We start from the raw sequence: 18546 nt of genomic DNA, 5'->3' as shown, positions 1-18546 counted from the left end.
TTGGAAGATTTACTGGCCAAGGGGTATATCAGACCGAGTGTGTCGTCTTGGGGTGCTCCAGTGCTGTTTGTGAGAAAAAAAGACGGTTCGATGAAACTCTGTATCGACTACCGGCAACTGAACAAGTCTACGGTAAAGAACAAATATCCTTTGCCTCGTATTGATGATTTGTTTGATCAGTTGCAGGGTTCATCTGTATATTCCAAGATTGATCTGAGATCTGGATATCATCAGCTGAGAGTTAGGGATTCTGATATCTCGAAGACAGCATTCAGAACCAGGTATGGACATTATGAGTTTATTGTCATGCCGTTTGGGTTGACGAATGCTCCAGCTGTGTTTATGGGTCTGATGAACCGTGTGTTTCAGAAATATCTCGATGATTTTGTTATTATATTCATTGATGACATTTTGATATATTCGAAGAATATGATTGAGCATGCTGATCATTTGAGAACGGTGTTGAAAATTTTGAGGGCTGAGAAATTGTATGTCAAACTGTCGAAATGTGAGTTCTGGTTGAGACAGGTTGTATTTCTGGGGCATATTATATCCGGAGATGGTATATCAGTTGATCCCAGTAAAGTTGAGGCAGTGATTTCTTGGTCGAGACCGACATCAGTGCCCGAGATTCGCAGTTTTATGGGTCTGGCAGGATATTATCGTCGATTTATTAAAGATTTTTCGAGTATTGCCGAACCTATTACTCAGTTGACTCAGAAAAATGCTCCATTTGTCTGGTCTGAAGAATGTGAGACCAGTTTTCTTGAATTGAAGAAAAGATTGACCAGTGCTCCGATCTTGACGATTCCATCAGGTACTGGTGACTTTGTGGTTTATTGTGATGCATCTCACCGAGGATTGGGTTGTATTCTGATGCAGCGAGGGCATGTTATTGCGTATGCCTCGAGACAGCTGAAACCACACGAGACTCGCTACCCAATTCATGGTTTTGAATTGGCAGCCATCGTCTTTGCGTTGAAGATATGGTGACATTATCTGTACGGTGAAAAGTTTGAGATCTATTCTGATCACAAAAGCCTGAAGTATCTGTTTTCACAATCCGAGCTGAATATGAGACAACGAAGATGGCTCGATTTATTGAAAGATTTTGATTGTGAAATCAAGTATTATCCAGGGAAATCCAACGCAGCAGCAGATGCACTGAGTCGAAAGGTATGTTCCTTATCCTTATCAACGATTGGTGTCTCGAATTTGATAGAAGATTGTTGTTTGTCCGGATTAGCTTTTGAAACAGATTGTCAGCCTCTGAGATTATGCAATTCGAGCTGAACCATAATTGATATTGAGAATCAAAGATGCACAGAAAGTTGATCAGAATGTACAGAATTCGATTTCTATGGTCAGAGCTGGACATCAATCAGAGTATCAGGTTTGTGATGGTGTTTTGTATGTGAATAACCGTATTGTTGTGCCAAATGTTTCAGATTTGAGACAGCGAATACTAGCAGAAGCGCACAACAGTCGTTTTAGCATTCATCCTGGTGGCAGGAAAATGTATAATGATTTGAAGACACAATATTGGTGGAAACAGATGAAATCTGATGTTACTGACTTTGTAGCCAAGTGTCTGAATTGCCAACAGGTGAAAGCAGAAAGAAAGAAACCAGGAGGATTGTTACAGAGTTTGTCCATTCCTGAATGGAAATGGGATCACATTTCCATGGATTTTGTGACGCAGTTACCACGTTCCTCCAGAGGTTGCGATGCGATTTGGGTCGTGATTGATCGATTGACCAAATCTGCATGCTTTATTCCATACAAAATGACATACATATATGACCAGATGGCCGATATTTATGTCAGAGAGGTGGTCAGATTGTAGGGAGTGCCAAAATCGATTGTTTCATACCGTGATCCTCGGTTTACTTTGCACTTCTGGCAGAGTTTGCAGCAGGCTCTAGGTACGAAGTTACATCTGAATACCGCATATCATCCACAGATCGATGGACAGTCAGAGCGGACTATCCAGATACTGGAGGATATGCTGAGAGCCGTAGTGCTTGATTTTAGCACTAATTGGCAAGATGCATTGTCACTTTGTGAGGTTTCGTACAATAACAACTATCAGACGAGTATTGAGATGGCACCATTTGAAGCGTTGTACAGAAAGAAGTGTCGATCCCCTTTGTATTGGGATGATATCTCTGAGATTCCTGAGATTGGACCTGATATGATCAGAGATATGACAGAAAAAGTGAAAGTAATTCAGAAAAGAATGAAGGTAGCACAGGACAGACAAGCCAAATATGCCAACATTCGACGTAGACCGTTGGTATTTGAGGTAAGAGACATAGTATTTTTGAAGATTTCACCTTTCAGAGGAGTTGTCAGATTTGGCAAGAAGGGAAAGTTGTCTCCACGATACGTTGGTCCATATGAGATTCTCGAGAAGATAGGAGATCGTGCCTATCGACTCGCATTACCGCCTTCATTATCTGGGATACATGATGTCTTTCATGTATCATTATTGCAGAAGTACATGCCAGATGCTTCACATGTTATTCAGCCAGACGAGGCAGAACTTGATGAAAGTCTAAGTTATGTCGAAAAATCGATCCAGATTATCGATCGTAACGAAAAGCAACTTAGAACGAAGACTATTCCTCTTGTGAAAGTTCAATGGACTCGTCATGGCACTGAAGAAGTTCTTGAGAAACTGAATCAGATATGAGACAGGAGTTCCTAGCATTATTTCACTGATGTGAGTATTTTATTCAGCTTCTGTTATATATTCCTTCTTATCGATATGATTGTTTGCCTGTGATTTCGAGGACGAAATCGTATCTTGGGGGGGAGAATTGTAATGCCTGAAACGTTATTACGGTAATTTGAAATTAATCATCGACAAGTCAATGTGATTATAGACGGATCATCTCGAGGCTGGAATTGGAATTGCTTGAGTCTGCATGGTTGCGTGACCAGAAGGTCTCGCGCATATGCACGAGGAGTATGCGCGCATATGCGCGAGCAGTGCGGAAGCCTATGGTGAGAGACAGAACCTTGGGCGCATATGCGCGACGACGGGCGCGCATATGCGCGAGGTGACCAGTAGCCCAAATGTGGATTCCAGAGAGGTTGGTGCATGCGCGAGGTGACTAGTAGCCCAAATGTGGATTCCAGAGAGGTTGGCGCATGCGCGCGAGGATATAACACTCATATGCGCGAAACAGTTGAGCTGGTTTGGTGCCAAGGCAGAATATTCGGCGCACATGCGCGGTGGTGGATCGCGCATATGCGTGCGCAGCTCGTACAGTCAAGCCCTGAGACAGTAAGTCTCGCGCATATGCGCGAAGACAGTACGCGCATATGCGCGAGAGGCTTTGGACGAATTTTGAGGAAGACACGTATCACTTGCATGCAATATATATATGTATAAGCTTTCTTCATTCCAGCAAGAGAAAAGACGAGAAGTCAGAGTAAATTTCCCTCGAGACTTTTCGTACCATAGATTTTTGATTTTAGCAAATCCGTCTATCAGAATTTGAATCCGACTTCAGTACTGTGTTCCTATCGACGCAGGCTACAACTGGACGTAAGTTTTGTTACGTTTTGATGTGTCTTGAAATTATGATACTTTTAGAATCAGATATGATTCATATATGATGTTCTTGACATGTTAGACATCGTAGAATCGAAGTCAGATTGAGAAACAAATTGATTATGGAATTGTTATGAATTTCGGAGTTGATTGGGTTGAGATATGATATCAGATGTGTATCGTTATTGACCATGAGTTGCAGGAATTGATATGTATCGATTTGTAATGCTGGGGATATTGAGATTGTACAGTTATGCTGTTGAAACAGAATTTGATTGAGTTCTGATTATATCCAGTATTGATTAAGGGAGGTATTGATATTGTATTCATCGTTATTGTCATTGCCAGATTGAGTATTGACAAGCATTGAATCCGAGACTTCGGCAGAGTCAGGTTGATATAAAGAAAGGTATAAATAAATGTTGATTCGGGATTGCACAACTCGAGTTAGATTTGACTTGAGTTTCCCAAAATCACATACGGAATGATTATTGCATTTGATATTGCAATGCTTGATATTGATATGCTTACTCTATTGAATTGTAGCAAAGCATGAGTTAGAGTTAGGCAGATCCGACTAGTCTTTGGTAGAACCGCCATGGCAGAACCGCCAAGTCACTGGACTTTTGGATATATATTGATAGACTGAGGAGAAGACCGACTCCTATTGCAGATCTTCAATATAGACAGCCAAAGTGTGGGACTAAGAACGTACCACCATCTAGCTGGGGTAAAGTAGATGGGAGAACGTTGCGTTCTTATTCAGATCGGGATCCCTAAATTAGGATGAGTCGAGTCAGAGTTTAGGAGTCACAGAGTGTGATTCAGAGTTTGTATTGATACATATTGTTCAAATTTGATACTTGTTATTGATATGTATTTCATGCTTTTATATATGCTTTTATATGACTGCATGTTTACATTGTTTATACTGGGATATATATATCTCATCGGAGTTATCCGGCTGTTGTCGTGTTTGTATGTGAGCATGACAACAGGTGGGGCAGGTTCAGGGTCGAGGAGATGAAGAGAGATCGTGATTAGAGTGGAGACTACGGACTTTGAGTAGAGATATGGTTTAAACACTTGATTTATAGTCGTTAAACCTTAGTTTGAATGATTGTATATAGTACAAGACTTGTACTTTAATACTGGCATGTATATTAGAATGTATTCCATTACGTTCCGCATTTCATATTGTATAAAAAAAATTTTAGACCATGTTTATTATAATTGATTAAATTGTCCCAAATGATGATTAAGAGCATGATTAGCGTCCGGGTCCCCACAATAACAATTAAACATTCTACTTTTTTTCCTCAAACTTCCTCAACTAAAAGCCTCAACATAATTTTACGAAATGTGGTTGAGAAATTTCATCCAATCAATTGTCATAGTAGCTAGTAGGGGTGGAAAAAAATATCGAAATACCGAAAAATCGTACCCAAAAAAATATCGAAATTACCGACAAAATCGGTATACCGAAATTTCGGTACAGTATGATACCGTACCGAAATTTTCGTTATCGATATCGGTACGAAATTATTTTTTTTCGGTATATACCGAAATACCAAAAAAAAAATTGTTATTATTTTTTTTTAAATTTAAATTTGATATACCGAAAAAATTTTCGGTGTCAGTACGGTATCCAGTATGAACTTTTTTCATATCGAAAATTCGGTATACCGAATGTGCGGTATACCGAATTTCCGGTATCGGTATGAAAAAATTCCATACCTATATTTACGGTACGGTATACGGTACCGTAGTTCGATACGGTATACCGTATCGTACCCACCCTTGTAGCTAGATCAAACATACAATGATTCAAGTTTGACCGAGTACCACCCACTCGAAAGTCAACGCCCTGAGCTCATATCGATCAAATATATTTATTAGCTCCATTTTGTTGGGTAAATTACATGCAACTTCCCTGTCATAACCATACATTAAAAAAAAAATAGACGTTTAACCTTTTACGTTTTTTGAAAAAGAAGTCCAAATAACTTCAACATCATAATTATATATATACACACTTTTAATACTTTCGGAAATGTGTAATTCACATTTAAGTGCTTAAATATACAAACATTGTTGTTATACAACAATTGTTTTTACGGTTAAAAATTAAAATGCAATAGTTTTTTGCAACATGACATATAAAATGATCAAAGGAACAAATTTAAATACAAAAAACTTGAATAACAAAATAATGTGATTTATTTTCACTTGTAATTTTTAGACTTCGAATTATATGCCGAACATATGATGAAAAATTATTTTGTATACAAAGAGTTAGAATCATATTAATAATTTTACAAACAATAAATTTTCCAAAAAAATTCATAATTTTGCAGTCAGTTCCCAACTGAGAACAGATTTATCATCGCTCTCAGACAAACAAATGTGTGTATATTATAATAATATCTCTTTATTGTTGTTATTGTCTTCCTCCCTCAATTTCCCTGCTACAATGAGTTTGATGGAGTGAAAGAATAATGCCACGAAGAAGAAGGAATGTTTCTGACTCTGACGCACGAAACGGGGAAAAAAGTGGACAAATCGACAGAAGCTACAACAGAGAAGAAACGTAAGACAACTAACTATAAATAAGAAGAAATCCGAGAAAGGTAAGAAGGATAACCACATTTTCCCAATTTCTAGGGTGTGTTTTTTGTTGAATTTTTTTTTGGGGTTATTATTGATTGTTTTAAGTTATTGACAACGCATTTCCCCCAATTTCTATGATTTCTTCTTGATATTGCTATTCAGTAGATTGTTTAGTTGTATTGGAATGATTTTTGAAATTTTTTTTGAATTTCAGAAATTAGGTGTGGTGTTTGATTTTGATTCCAACTTTCTTGTGTTTTATACGATTCAATTGATTTATTATTTATTTTTGTTGGTTGTGGTGCAAGAAAAATCAGAGGAATGATTTTGTTTCTGGATTTTGTAGCAGTGAATGGAAAATTCACTGAGTTCAACATCGAAACGATCTATTATTATTGTGTTTTTGGAAATTTATATAAATTCTTCGGACAGTGGAATGAAACATACACATACAATTTCATTTTCTCATTTAAAAGGGTTGTATTTGTAGAGCTGTGAGGAAAAAAATTACCATTGACGGCGATGTTTGATGTTTAATTGATTAGGTTAAATTTATGGGTACATCAAAAATTTGTGTGAGACTGTCTCACGGGTCATATTTTGTGAGACGTATATCTTATTCGGGTCATCCATGAAAAAGTATTATTTTTTATGCTAAGAGTATTACTTGAATATCGGTAAAGTTGACTCTTCTCATAAATAAATATTCGTGAATCTGTCTCATAAGAGATATACTCCTATGTATATAGACACACATTCACTCATCTAGACTCATTTAGTTACGTATGAGACCCCTGTACTTGTGAAGTACAATTCCATGTCATCCTAACAAAAACTCGATTATTAGTTGCACAATAAACATTTGAAAAGTAGAATTCAAATATTTTTTGGTATATATATGATGTGCCAAAATAATCCATTGAAAAAGATTTACGAGAAAAAATTATAACGTTTAAAATTTAAGGATTATTATGTTAAAAAAATAGGGATTATTTTCCTTAATTTAGAAAAAATGCAATTGACTATCATTAATTAATATCATGACTGGATTTGTAGATCAAAAACACTTGTCTAAATGTTACTTTTTTTATTGCATGTATATACAATTAGGTTTTTCTTATTTTTTTCGTAGTTTTGTTTATATTAATTATTTGGATAACTTTGTTTTTGGTTTTTAATATAGAAATAGATGTGGAAGAAAAACCAGTTAATGGTTATCGTGAGAAGAAGAGTGGGAAGAATATCTTTCACGATGTTCCCCTCCTTATTTTAAAACGTTGATGGGAGAATTGAAATCAATTCGAGGCGAGTAGTAGAAGAGTCGGCTAACTGATACTCCTTTCGCTAAATGGATTGATATGTCAGTCCCTGCGATTAGCAGTGGCCGGGTTGATTATTTTCTAAACAGATTTCAAGCTGATTCATATTCTTTTTTAGTTGGTGATGACATTACCATCCATTTCAAATCAATAGATTTCTCTATTGTTCTCAGCCTACATTATAGTGACCAACCAGTTGACTTGGACCTGAAACTGTACTCCATATTTTTTATTCGTCATGTTGATGGAAAGGTCACCAATACCAACCAAATAACTATTTATGAAAAACTACTTTTACTTGTAAGGAGTGATGATCAAAGTGACATTGATGATTTTATTATAATTTTTATTTTATTCATTTTTAACTGCATAATATTTTCCATTGATAATTATATCACTCCTGGCTTTATATTTTTTTTATCTCGATGACCTTACAATATTTTTTAAATATGCTTGGAGAGATGCTGTCTTCCAATTTTGTACCGGGAGATATGTCAAATCGAAAGAAAGCTTTATGTTGATGGATGCACGGTTGTATTGATGGTTAATATGTAGCTTTAATAATTATGATCTTAGTATGTTTTCAATAACTTTTATTTTATTTTTATTTTTTGTTTTAGGCTTGTTATATGAGACTGTCCTAATTTTAAGAATAAGACTTGATTTAAATGTTTACTCTCGATTGTTTGGGTGGGGGAGAAGCAAGATCCCATTGAATGCAGTTGACATTGAATCATTTTGAAATGCATAGAAATCAAGTACTTTTTTATTATTTTAGTTTATTAATCTAGTTGTGTAAATTTTATGGATGGGTTGGTTTCATATTTTATTTATTTTTATTTTTTAATTATGAGTGGGTTCTGTCGATAGATCCATTTTGTGAGAAGGTAAAATTTTTATTGGACATAAAGCATGCTTTAAAGCAATATGAGGGTAGATTCGAAGCAAAACGATACGAGAATATTGTCATGAAACAAATGGAAGAGATAAAGATGTTGAAAAAGAGGCAAGCTGAATTAGAGGATAGAAATGTGAGATATAGAATGAAGGAAAAAGAGTTTTAGGTCGATAAATGTAACAATATTGTTGAAGCCGAGGAGTTGATAACACATGATGCATTCATTAACTTTGATGATTTTGTAGATGTAATGGCACAAGAAATTGTTTCTGATTTGGTGAAAGAAAATAAAGAATTAGAGGTATCTTATTATTTCATAATGAGATGGAAAGTGTTACCATATGTAATGCATTAATGCATAATAATGTTGATATTTTAAAAGAAGAAAACAATTACATGTTAAGAGGTGACTCTGGAAATAGATCAGGTAATGAGAGCAGTGGTGGTAGCATTGTTGCTACTTCAAAAGTAGAGAAGAATATTGTTTTTCAATCTTCAATTGTGGACAATGTGAGGACTAGGGTTGATCGTGTGAAGAAAAAATGGCTCATGTTTGTGACTCTACCTAGCTCAACACCAAGACGTAAGAGGAAGGTGAAAAAACAGGTATATGGAGCGTACTTTAATCCCATATTGATTATTTTATGTTTAAGTCTTTTTTTTTTTTGTTTTTTTAGTTATACTGTTGTTGATTATGTTTGGATTTTCTGTTATATTACTAAATATATCGCCACTTTGGAACAAAAATTTGTATATGTTGAGACGAAAGGCAATACTCCTGGCATAGTTACCATGAATGAATTCAAAGGTAGATCCGATTTTGTGGACATGAAGAAGCAATTGATGAAGAGAAAAAATTGATGACATAATTTCTTGTTAGAAAGGAATTGTAATACATTGATCTTCCATATGTTTCTTCTTCTCATTTTCGTAATAATGTTTCCTAAGTTTTTCAATGGAAATGAATTTTTTATTATTGTAGTTTTGTCGTTCGGCAAGATAAATTTATGAGGTTAATAGGACCGATATTCTGTCCATTTATGTTTGGTGATCCTGTTGAGTCTGGGATAATTAATGTTTACATGAGAATAATAGAAAAGCAATGTTTCGAACATGGATTTGAAATTTATTGCATGGACACAATTGTGCAGGTTTGTAGCAGCTCGAATTTTTCGGAAATTTTTTTCGTTTTACTGGATTAAGATACATGATTATATATTGTCCTGAATATGCAGGAAGAAGTGCTTACGAAGTTGCAACTATATAGGAAAGGAATGATGGTACACCGGGATTATTATGAAGCTTTTCTTGCAAAGATGACATCTTTAACGATGGATAAACTACAAGAACTGATTGAAAATTTATTTAAAAGATGCATATATATAATTTTCTCCATGAATTACAAGTGAAATTGGTTTTTGTTGGTTTACAAATGAGATGAAGGTATATTTAAACAGTGGAACTCCATGCATAATCCATTCGCAGTCGAGACATAAAAAAATTAAGTTTAACCATATTATATTTAATACAAATTAAGATTGAATTATGAATGTATTGTTTGTTGCTGACAAAATTTTTGGTTGATTTTTCATATGTCACTTATCAGGATTCGACATAGTTAGTGAGCTAGTGCTAAGAGAACGTTGTCTTGAATAAGGTGCATGCCTCGATTGTGGTGCTTATACATGCATGTGATTGGAGTGTCAAGCCCGTGAATTGATGGAATCTGGATCTATGCAATGGATTTCAAGATGGACACTTATTGAGATCGTATAGCAGCCACAATATTATATGATAGAAATGGATTATTGAAAAACAAGTTTGAGTAATTAATAACTTGTCATTATACTTATGGTTAAGAAGTTATAGTAGTATTGGAGTTTGAATATTGCAAATCTATGTCATTTTGTTGGTTTAAATTATGAATTGAAGAAAAACAAATAGTTTTAGCTATATCTTAATATTGTTTAAATTTTGATTTAATTTTTTACGTAATCTGTGTGAATAAGCTATCTCTGTACATGAATTGAATATAGTAGTTTACTAATCGAGCACAATATGCACATGCATTGAGTACAATATATCTTCGATCGAGCACCACATAAAGTAGTTTATATGATCATGGTAAGAAGCAAAAGTCATTTTATGGATGAAGTTATAGTGTGGTAATGTTGTGTATCGCCCGAAAAATTCAGTACACATAAACCACATGCATATAAATGATTTAAATTGCTTGTTCATTTTATTTAATTTATTTTAAATGCTCAAATGATATATAATATATGATTGAAGGTCTAATTGCATGATTTCATGAAAACTAAAGATTTTATCTGAATACTCGATAATAGACTGTGGAAAAGAGACCGGAGGCGACCAAGATAAAATATTTTCGATAAATATTTTGAGGCTTAATAATATAATTATATATTATTAAAATTTTCTAAAATGCTGGAGCCCAAATTATTTTATGAGACGAGCTCGATTTATCCGGGAAGTCAATTTTGGGCAAACGAGGGACTTTTAAAGAATCAAAAGTATTATTTTTGAAAACTAAATTTTGTAAACTTTTATTTTGCAATTAAATAGGTATTGATAGGCCTAATTTACCTATAATTGAATGGCCCAATTACCCCTAAACATAAAGCCCAAAATCCTAACCCATTAAACACTTGAATTTCGAAATTTATAAATAAAAGCTAGGATTTTACACGCCCCATATCAGCCGCACCTCACACATTACACACACACAAATTCTAAATTTCAAGAGCAAAAAGCAAGGAGTTTTCATTGCCCGTTCGTCTCCCTTCGCAATCCACTCCAACGATCATATATTCGAGCATTTTAAACGCAAAGACACACTTCTAATATTTATTTATGCACCATTCAAATCATATTATGCATGATTGATGTATTTTAATATGAAAATTATTTGAATACAATTCGTCTATCGTTTGGATGATTATTTTCAATGTTTTTGATGATTTTACGCTTGTTTGAAATACGTTATGAATTCTAAGGACACACTACCAATATAAGATGTTAAAGAGCTAGGAAAAGAGTCGCTAGGGGACAACACGAAGGCTGGAACCAAGCTTGGCTGAGGGAGGAGTCCTAGGGTTTTCTAGGGTTTTCTCTTAGGCAAGGGCACGGCTAAGGGGAGCAGCGCACCAGGGGTAGGCCAGGGCTTGGTTAGGGCCCTCTGAAGGCTGCAACTAGATGGAAAGGAGGGGCTGGGGTGGCTAGGACGGGGGTTGGCTCGCTGTAGGCGCAATCGCAAAGCCCTAGGAACTAAGGAGATGCGCACGAGTTGCACTGGTCGGGAGAAGGGTTCGGAGCCTAGGCTAGGTCCAGAGGGGTTCATGGTGGTCCTAGGTAGGGGGAAGGAGCCTGGTACGAGCGGCTGGGCCCTGGTCGTGCGTTGTTTAGAGAAGGCGCGTGTACGCCGTAGGGTTTAGGAAGGGAAAGGCTGTGGCAAACGGGCTGGGCTGGTTCGGCGCTGGTCCAGGAGGGTCAGGTAGGGTCCAGGAGGGTCAGGGTTAGGTCTGGTCCTAGGTGGCTCAAGGGTGGCTCGTTGTTTGGGAGCCGTGGCTTGACTTAGAGCTTAGGGTTCAAATTGGCTAGGGTCAAAGGAGATGGTTCGAACCATGGGTCCACGGGGCTTGTTTCGTGGCTCACGGGGGTAGTATAGTATGAAAAGTTTAAGTTTAAGAATTGGGAAGAAAATATTAAGTTTGGAATTTATTCAAAATTAAAACGCTTCACGGTTTAGTAATTAAGGAATTAAACCAAAAAGCTCGAGTTTACGTCAAATAAAAATACTAGAAGTCAAATTTAAGCTTAAATAATTATTTGGGATAGTCTCGAGCCAATAAAAATGAGAAAAAGTCAAAATCAAGGATTTTTGAGTTCAAGGGCAAAATGGTCATTTTACACATAGGTAATACGAAAAAGATTGGCAGTGTCCCGAAGAATCATAACGCATGCCTAATGATATTTAAAAAGTTTACGATGAAAATAAATGATTTTATGATTTATAAGCTGTGCAATTTTTACTATTAAAATGCTATTTTACGAATTTGAAAATGACACGATATTTTATGATTAAAAAGAAAAAAAAATATTTTGAAGAATGTGAATTGACTGTGAAAAAAGGATATGATATATGATTTTTGGGAATATCGTGAGGGAGAAGGTCCCAGAGGGAGCCCGTTTACCGGAGAAGACCCAATGATCGTATTTCCATTTTACGTCGGCGCTTAGTGCCCGTTGCCATGCGCAATAGTGAGCTAAGACTGATCAGTCAACCAGAGGATACAAATAGTCACTTTCAAGGATCAAACTTCACACAAAATAATAAATGATGGAAAGATTTATAATTTGACGATTTATGATACTTACAAATTTATGCTAGCTTATTTTAAATAAAAGTATGATTTTTAATGTATGTGCTTGTATATATGTATTCTTTGCTACTCATGTTTAGATTTGCTGAGTCATTAGACTCATTAGGTTTGAATGTTGCAGGTGAGGATGAGATTGAAGGAGATGTTGACGCTTGAGTGGATCGAGTCCGGCAGTACATTCCCGAGGGACATTATTTTCCGCATTAGCTTGATAGTTGAAGTTTTGAAATAAAGATTTTGTTAACGAATTATTTAGAGATATTTATGCTTTATTTTGAAGTTAGTTGATTATGTTAAAGGTTGACGTATGATTTTTGTTAGTTGGTGATTTAGGGATTTTTATGCACTTTAAATTTTTTGATGTTAAATTAATTTTGGATTTTGGAAATGTTGTCTATGCAAGTTTCGATTTTTAATAAAGAAAAAAAACTTTAGTAGGATTTTAAGATTTAAAATTAGTGGACGTTTCATGTTGAGGTACACAAAATGTCCGTTTGAGTATAGTAGTTTAATAATCGAGCACAGTGTACACCTGCATTCAGTACAATATATCTTTGATTGAGCACCACATAAAGTAGGTCATATGATCATCCTAACAAACACAAGTCATGTTCCAGATGATGCTATAGTGTGGCAATGTCGAGGTACAGACAATGTCCGATTGAGTATAATCGTTTCATAATCGAGCACAATGTACACCTGGATTGAGTACAATATATCTTTGATCGAGCATCACGTAAAGTAGTTAATATAATCATGCTAAGAAACGCATATCATTTTTTGGATGAAGTTATATTGTGGCAACATCGAGATACATAAAATGTTTGATCGAATATAGTAGTTTACTAATCGAGCACAATATACACCTTCATTGAGGTCATATTATAGTATATATATACACAATATCAGTATTATGTACACAATTATGGTTAATAAACCTCCAAAAACATCAAGACAGTATTGACACAACTACTTCAATATAGATGAATCCATTTTTTAGTAGTATCATTTTTAAAGTAGAAGAATGCTTACCACTTTTTAGTAGTATCACTTGATGTGGTATACACCAACAATTAAAGCGTATTTAGGCTTTAATGTTTATATGTTAATGAATTTTATGGAGTTATTAAAGTTCAATTAAAAATTTGAATACATCTAGAATTTTATAGAGTTATTAAAGTCAATGTTGAATATCACTTGGCTTTTTCAAAAATATGAGAAAGTCTATTCTTAATATCACTAGACTTTTATAGAGTTTTAAAAAGTCTTGATTGAATATATATAGACTTTAAGATCTAAAAAAGTCATTAAAAGTTATTAAATCTCATACATTGAATACACATCTCTTAATCATTGTAGGAAACAATAGTCATTTTCCGGATGAAGTTAGAGTGTGGTAATGTCGAGGTACATAAAATCTCCGATCGAGCATAGTAGTTTACTAATCGAGCATAATATATACATGCATTGAGTACGATATATCTTTGATCGAGCACCATATGAAGTAGGTCATATAATCATGCTAAGAAACATGTCATTTTCCTGAAGAATTTATAGTGTGGCAATGTCAAGGTACATAAAATGTCTGATTGAGTATAGTAGTTCAATAATCGAGCACACTGTATACATGCATTGAGTACAATATATATTCAATCGAACACCACTTATAGTAGGTCATTCAATCATGTTAGGAAACACTAGTCATTCTTCAGATGAAGTTATAATGTGGCAATGTTGAGATACATAAAATGTCCGAGTGATTATAGTAGTTTACTAATCGAGCACACTATGCACATGCATTTAGTACAACATATCTTCGATCGAGCGCCTCGTAAAGTAAGTCATATGATCATGCTAAGAAACACTAGTCATTATCCGGATGAAGTTATAATGTGGCAATGTCGAGGTACATAAAATTTCCAATTGAGTATAGCATTTTAATAATTGAGCACAATGTACACATGCATTGATTACATTATATCTTCGATCGAGCACCACTTGTGTAGGTCATTCAATCATTCTAGAAAACACTAGTCATTCTCCGGATCAAGTTATAGTAGGGTAATGTCGAGATACATAAAATGTCCGATTGATTATTGTAATTTACTAACTGGGCACATTATGCACATACATTGAGTACAATATATCTTCAATCGAGCATCTCGTAAAGTAGGTCATATGATCATGCTTGAAACACTATACATTCTCTGAATGAAGTTATAATGTAGCAACGTCGAGGTACATAAAATTTCCAATTGAGTATAATATTTTAATAATTTAGCACATTGTAGACATGCATTGAGTACAATATATCTTCGATCAAGCACCACTTAAAGTAGGTCATCAATCATGCTAGGAAAAATTAGTCATTCTCCGGATGAAGTTATAGTGAGGCAATGTCGAGGTACATAAAATGTGCGATTGAGTATAGTAGCTTACTAATCGAACACACTGTGCACATGCATTGAGTACAATATATCTTTGATCGAGAAATAGTAAAGTAGGTCATATAATCATGTTAAGAAACACTAGTCATTCTCTAGATGAAGTTATATTGTGGCAATGTCGAGGTACATAAAATTTCTGATCGAGTGTAGTAGTTTAATTATCGAGCACATTATACACATTCATTGAGTACAATATATTTTTTATCGAGCACCACTTAAAGTAGGTCATTCAATCATGTTAGGAAGCACTAGTCATTCACCGGGTGAAGTTATAGTGCGGCAATGTTGAGGTATATAAAATGTCCGATTGAGTATAATAGTTTACTAATCAAGCACACTGTACATCTGCATTGAGTACAACATATTTTCGATCGAGTACCACATAAAATAGGTAATATAATTGGAATATATGAATTTCAGTATTACATATACAATTATGGTCAGTAAACCTCCAAAAACACCAACATAGTATTGATAGTAATTAATTAATGTTTAAAGACTAAATTATTTCCAATTTCGACATAAATTTTAGAAATTGGTATTATATTATATTTTCTCGTGTTCAAAATGTACCCCATATTTTAATATTTGTATTTATATTTACACGTAATATATCCAATAAAGCAATTGTTGTACTCAAATATGTGTTCGAAATTGATATATACTATTAGAAACACCTTAAACCAAACTTAAAAAAAAGTGAACATATGAAACATCAAACTTTCGAGAAGTAAATAACACTAAAATAAAATACATATTGAAGTGATTAACATCATCCACAAACACAACAATTAATTGTCCACGATACAAGGTTAACATATATGATACTCACGGGAAATTTAGGGTCCGATCCACGCAAGCGTCACTAATCCAGACACGGGCTTCAAAATTACCCTGGGCCTGAAATCACAAATAAGACCGTTAGGAGGGGGCCAGGAGAGTATCCTGGCGTAGCCCCTCCGACGCTCAAGTCAGAGACTGAGGATATATGGGGGGAGCAGCTAAGGGCGCTGCTGAGAAAAAGAAAACAGGTTCCTGTTCTACTACCGCGAAGAAGCCTGCTAGCTCCCCTAGCTCCCCTACTGCTGCGAAGAAGAAGAAAGCAGGCTCCTCCTCCTCCGCCTCAGAGCGAGCCTCCTCGCCACCTCCTCGCGCCAAGTCCCCTCCTCCGTCTGGTAAGCAAAATGCATCCACTGATCTTAGCCCGTCAGCCCCTCAGCATGGCAAGCGCAAGATTTCTGAGATTTCTGTCGCATCGGTCTCTTCTCCAGAGGGGTCCGAGCCCGATGATGGGCCTCCCCTCGCATCGGCGGTGCATCCTCTATACACTTCGGATTCGGCCATCGTGGGGCGGGGTCCTACTCCTCTGGCTCAGAAGATAATGTATCAGCTTCCTTCCGACGCCGATGCAGCGTTCATGGGTTCACTGGGGTGGTCAGACCTCCTCCGCCGGACATGCAGCAGTGTCATCGAGGTATACTTCTCCTTATAACCTTTAGATTGATGTTTAATATACATTTGATCTTCTTATCGTCTTTTCACCCTTGTCTACTTATGCAGGGCATGATGTACGTCGGGGAGTTGGCTGAGCGCGCTCACGCCGCTCGATCTGACTCTTGTCAAGAATTACGCGAGGTTCAGGCTCTCCGCGAACAGCTCCAGGCTACTATTGATGAGATGAAAGTGTCGCATGCCGAGGAGCTTTCGGAGTCCCAAGCTCAATTGTCGGAGTCCCAGATCCAGTGCGGCGAGCTCTCAAAACAGAAGCAGGAGTCTCAGCGGCTGATAGAGGATCAAGCTAAAGAGATCAAGAAGCTGAAAAAAGAATTAAAGAACTCACAGGCTGAGCTTAAAGACGCCAAGGCACGACATGTTGTAGAAGCCTCCTCCTTCAAAGAGGAATTTCTCAAATCCGAAGAATTTGTCGAGATCTGTGGCCCGAAAGCTTTTCACTACCTGGGGGTGGGTTTCGAGGGTGCAGTCGGCCTTTTCCATGCTCAGGGCTATCCTTCGCCAGGCGCCCCTACTGACTTTATCGACTTCGAGGGCTTCATATCGAGTCTCCCCCCCGATTCCTAGATTGAGCCCCTTTATTTATGTTATTTTCTGCATTGTTTTATTTTCCATAGGATTATGCGTCTTTTGGGACGTTTACATTTGGTTATTTCCTTTTGCGCACTTTTGACATGCACGAACTCGTTTTATTTATTCAACCTTGAGTATTTTGCATTTGAATTTACTGCTTCTCACGAGTTTGTCTCTGATACTATTAACCTGTTAGGGCAAATAAAATCATCACCCTCTAACTCCTCTGCTAGATCATACCTTAGCAGGAAAATAAAAATCAGCCATCTTCCCCTGCTAACTCCTCTGCTCGGTGACAGGAAAATAGAAATTCACCATCTCCACCCTCTAACTCCTCTGCTAGGCGATGCCTTAGCAGAAAAATAGAAATCAACACCATCACCCTCTAACTCCTCTGCTAGGTGAAACCTTAGCAGGAAAATAGAAATCAACACCATCACCCTCTAATTCCTCTGCTAGGTCATACCTTAGCAGGAAAATAAAAATCAACCACCTCCCCCCTCTAACTCCTTTGCTAGGTGACACCTTAGCAGGAAAATAGAAGTTCACCATCTCCACCCTCTAACTCCTCTGCTAGGTGACACCTTAGCAGGAAAATAGAAATCAACACCATCACCCTCTAACTCCTCTGCTAGGTGACACCTTAGCAGGAAAATAAAAATCAACACCATCACCCTCTAACTCCTCTGCTAGGTCATACCTTAGCAGGAAAATAAAAATCAACACCATCACCCTCTACTCCTCTACTAGGCGATACCTTAGCAGGAAAATAGAAATCAACACCATCACCCTCTAACTCCTCTCCTAGGTCATACCTTAGCAGGAAAATAAAAATCAACACCATCACCCTCTACTCCTCTACTAGGCGATGCCTTAGCAGGAAAATAGAAATCAACACCATCACCCTCTAACTCCTCTACTAGGCGATGCTTTAGCAGGAAAATAGAAATCAACACCATCACCCTCTAACTACTCTGCTAGGTGACACCTTAGCAGGAAAATAAAAATCAACCACCTCCCCCCTCTAACTCCTCTGCTAGGTGACACCTTAGCAGGAAAATAGAAATCAACACCATCACCCTCTAACTCCTCTGCTAGGTCATACCTTAGCAAGAAAATAAAAATCAACACCATCACCCTCTAACTCCCCTGCTAGGTGACACCTTAGCAGGAAAATAGAAGTTCACCATCTCCATCCTCTAACTCCTCTGCCAGGTGACAC

This window comes from Primulina tabacum, chromosome 1, assembly GCF_025594145.1.
Source record: "Primulina tabacum isolate GXHZ01 chromosome 1, ASM2559414v2, whole genome shotgun sequence".
Lineage (NCBI taxonomy): Eukaryota > Viridiplantae > Streptophyta > Magnoliopsida > Lamiales > Gesneriaceae > Primulina > Primulina tabacum.
Note: the sequence above shows the minus strand (reverse complement) of the source record.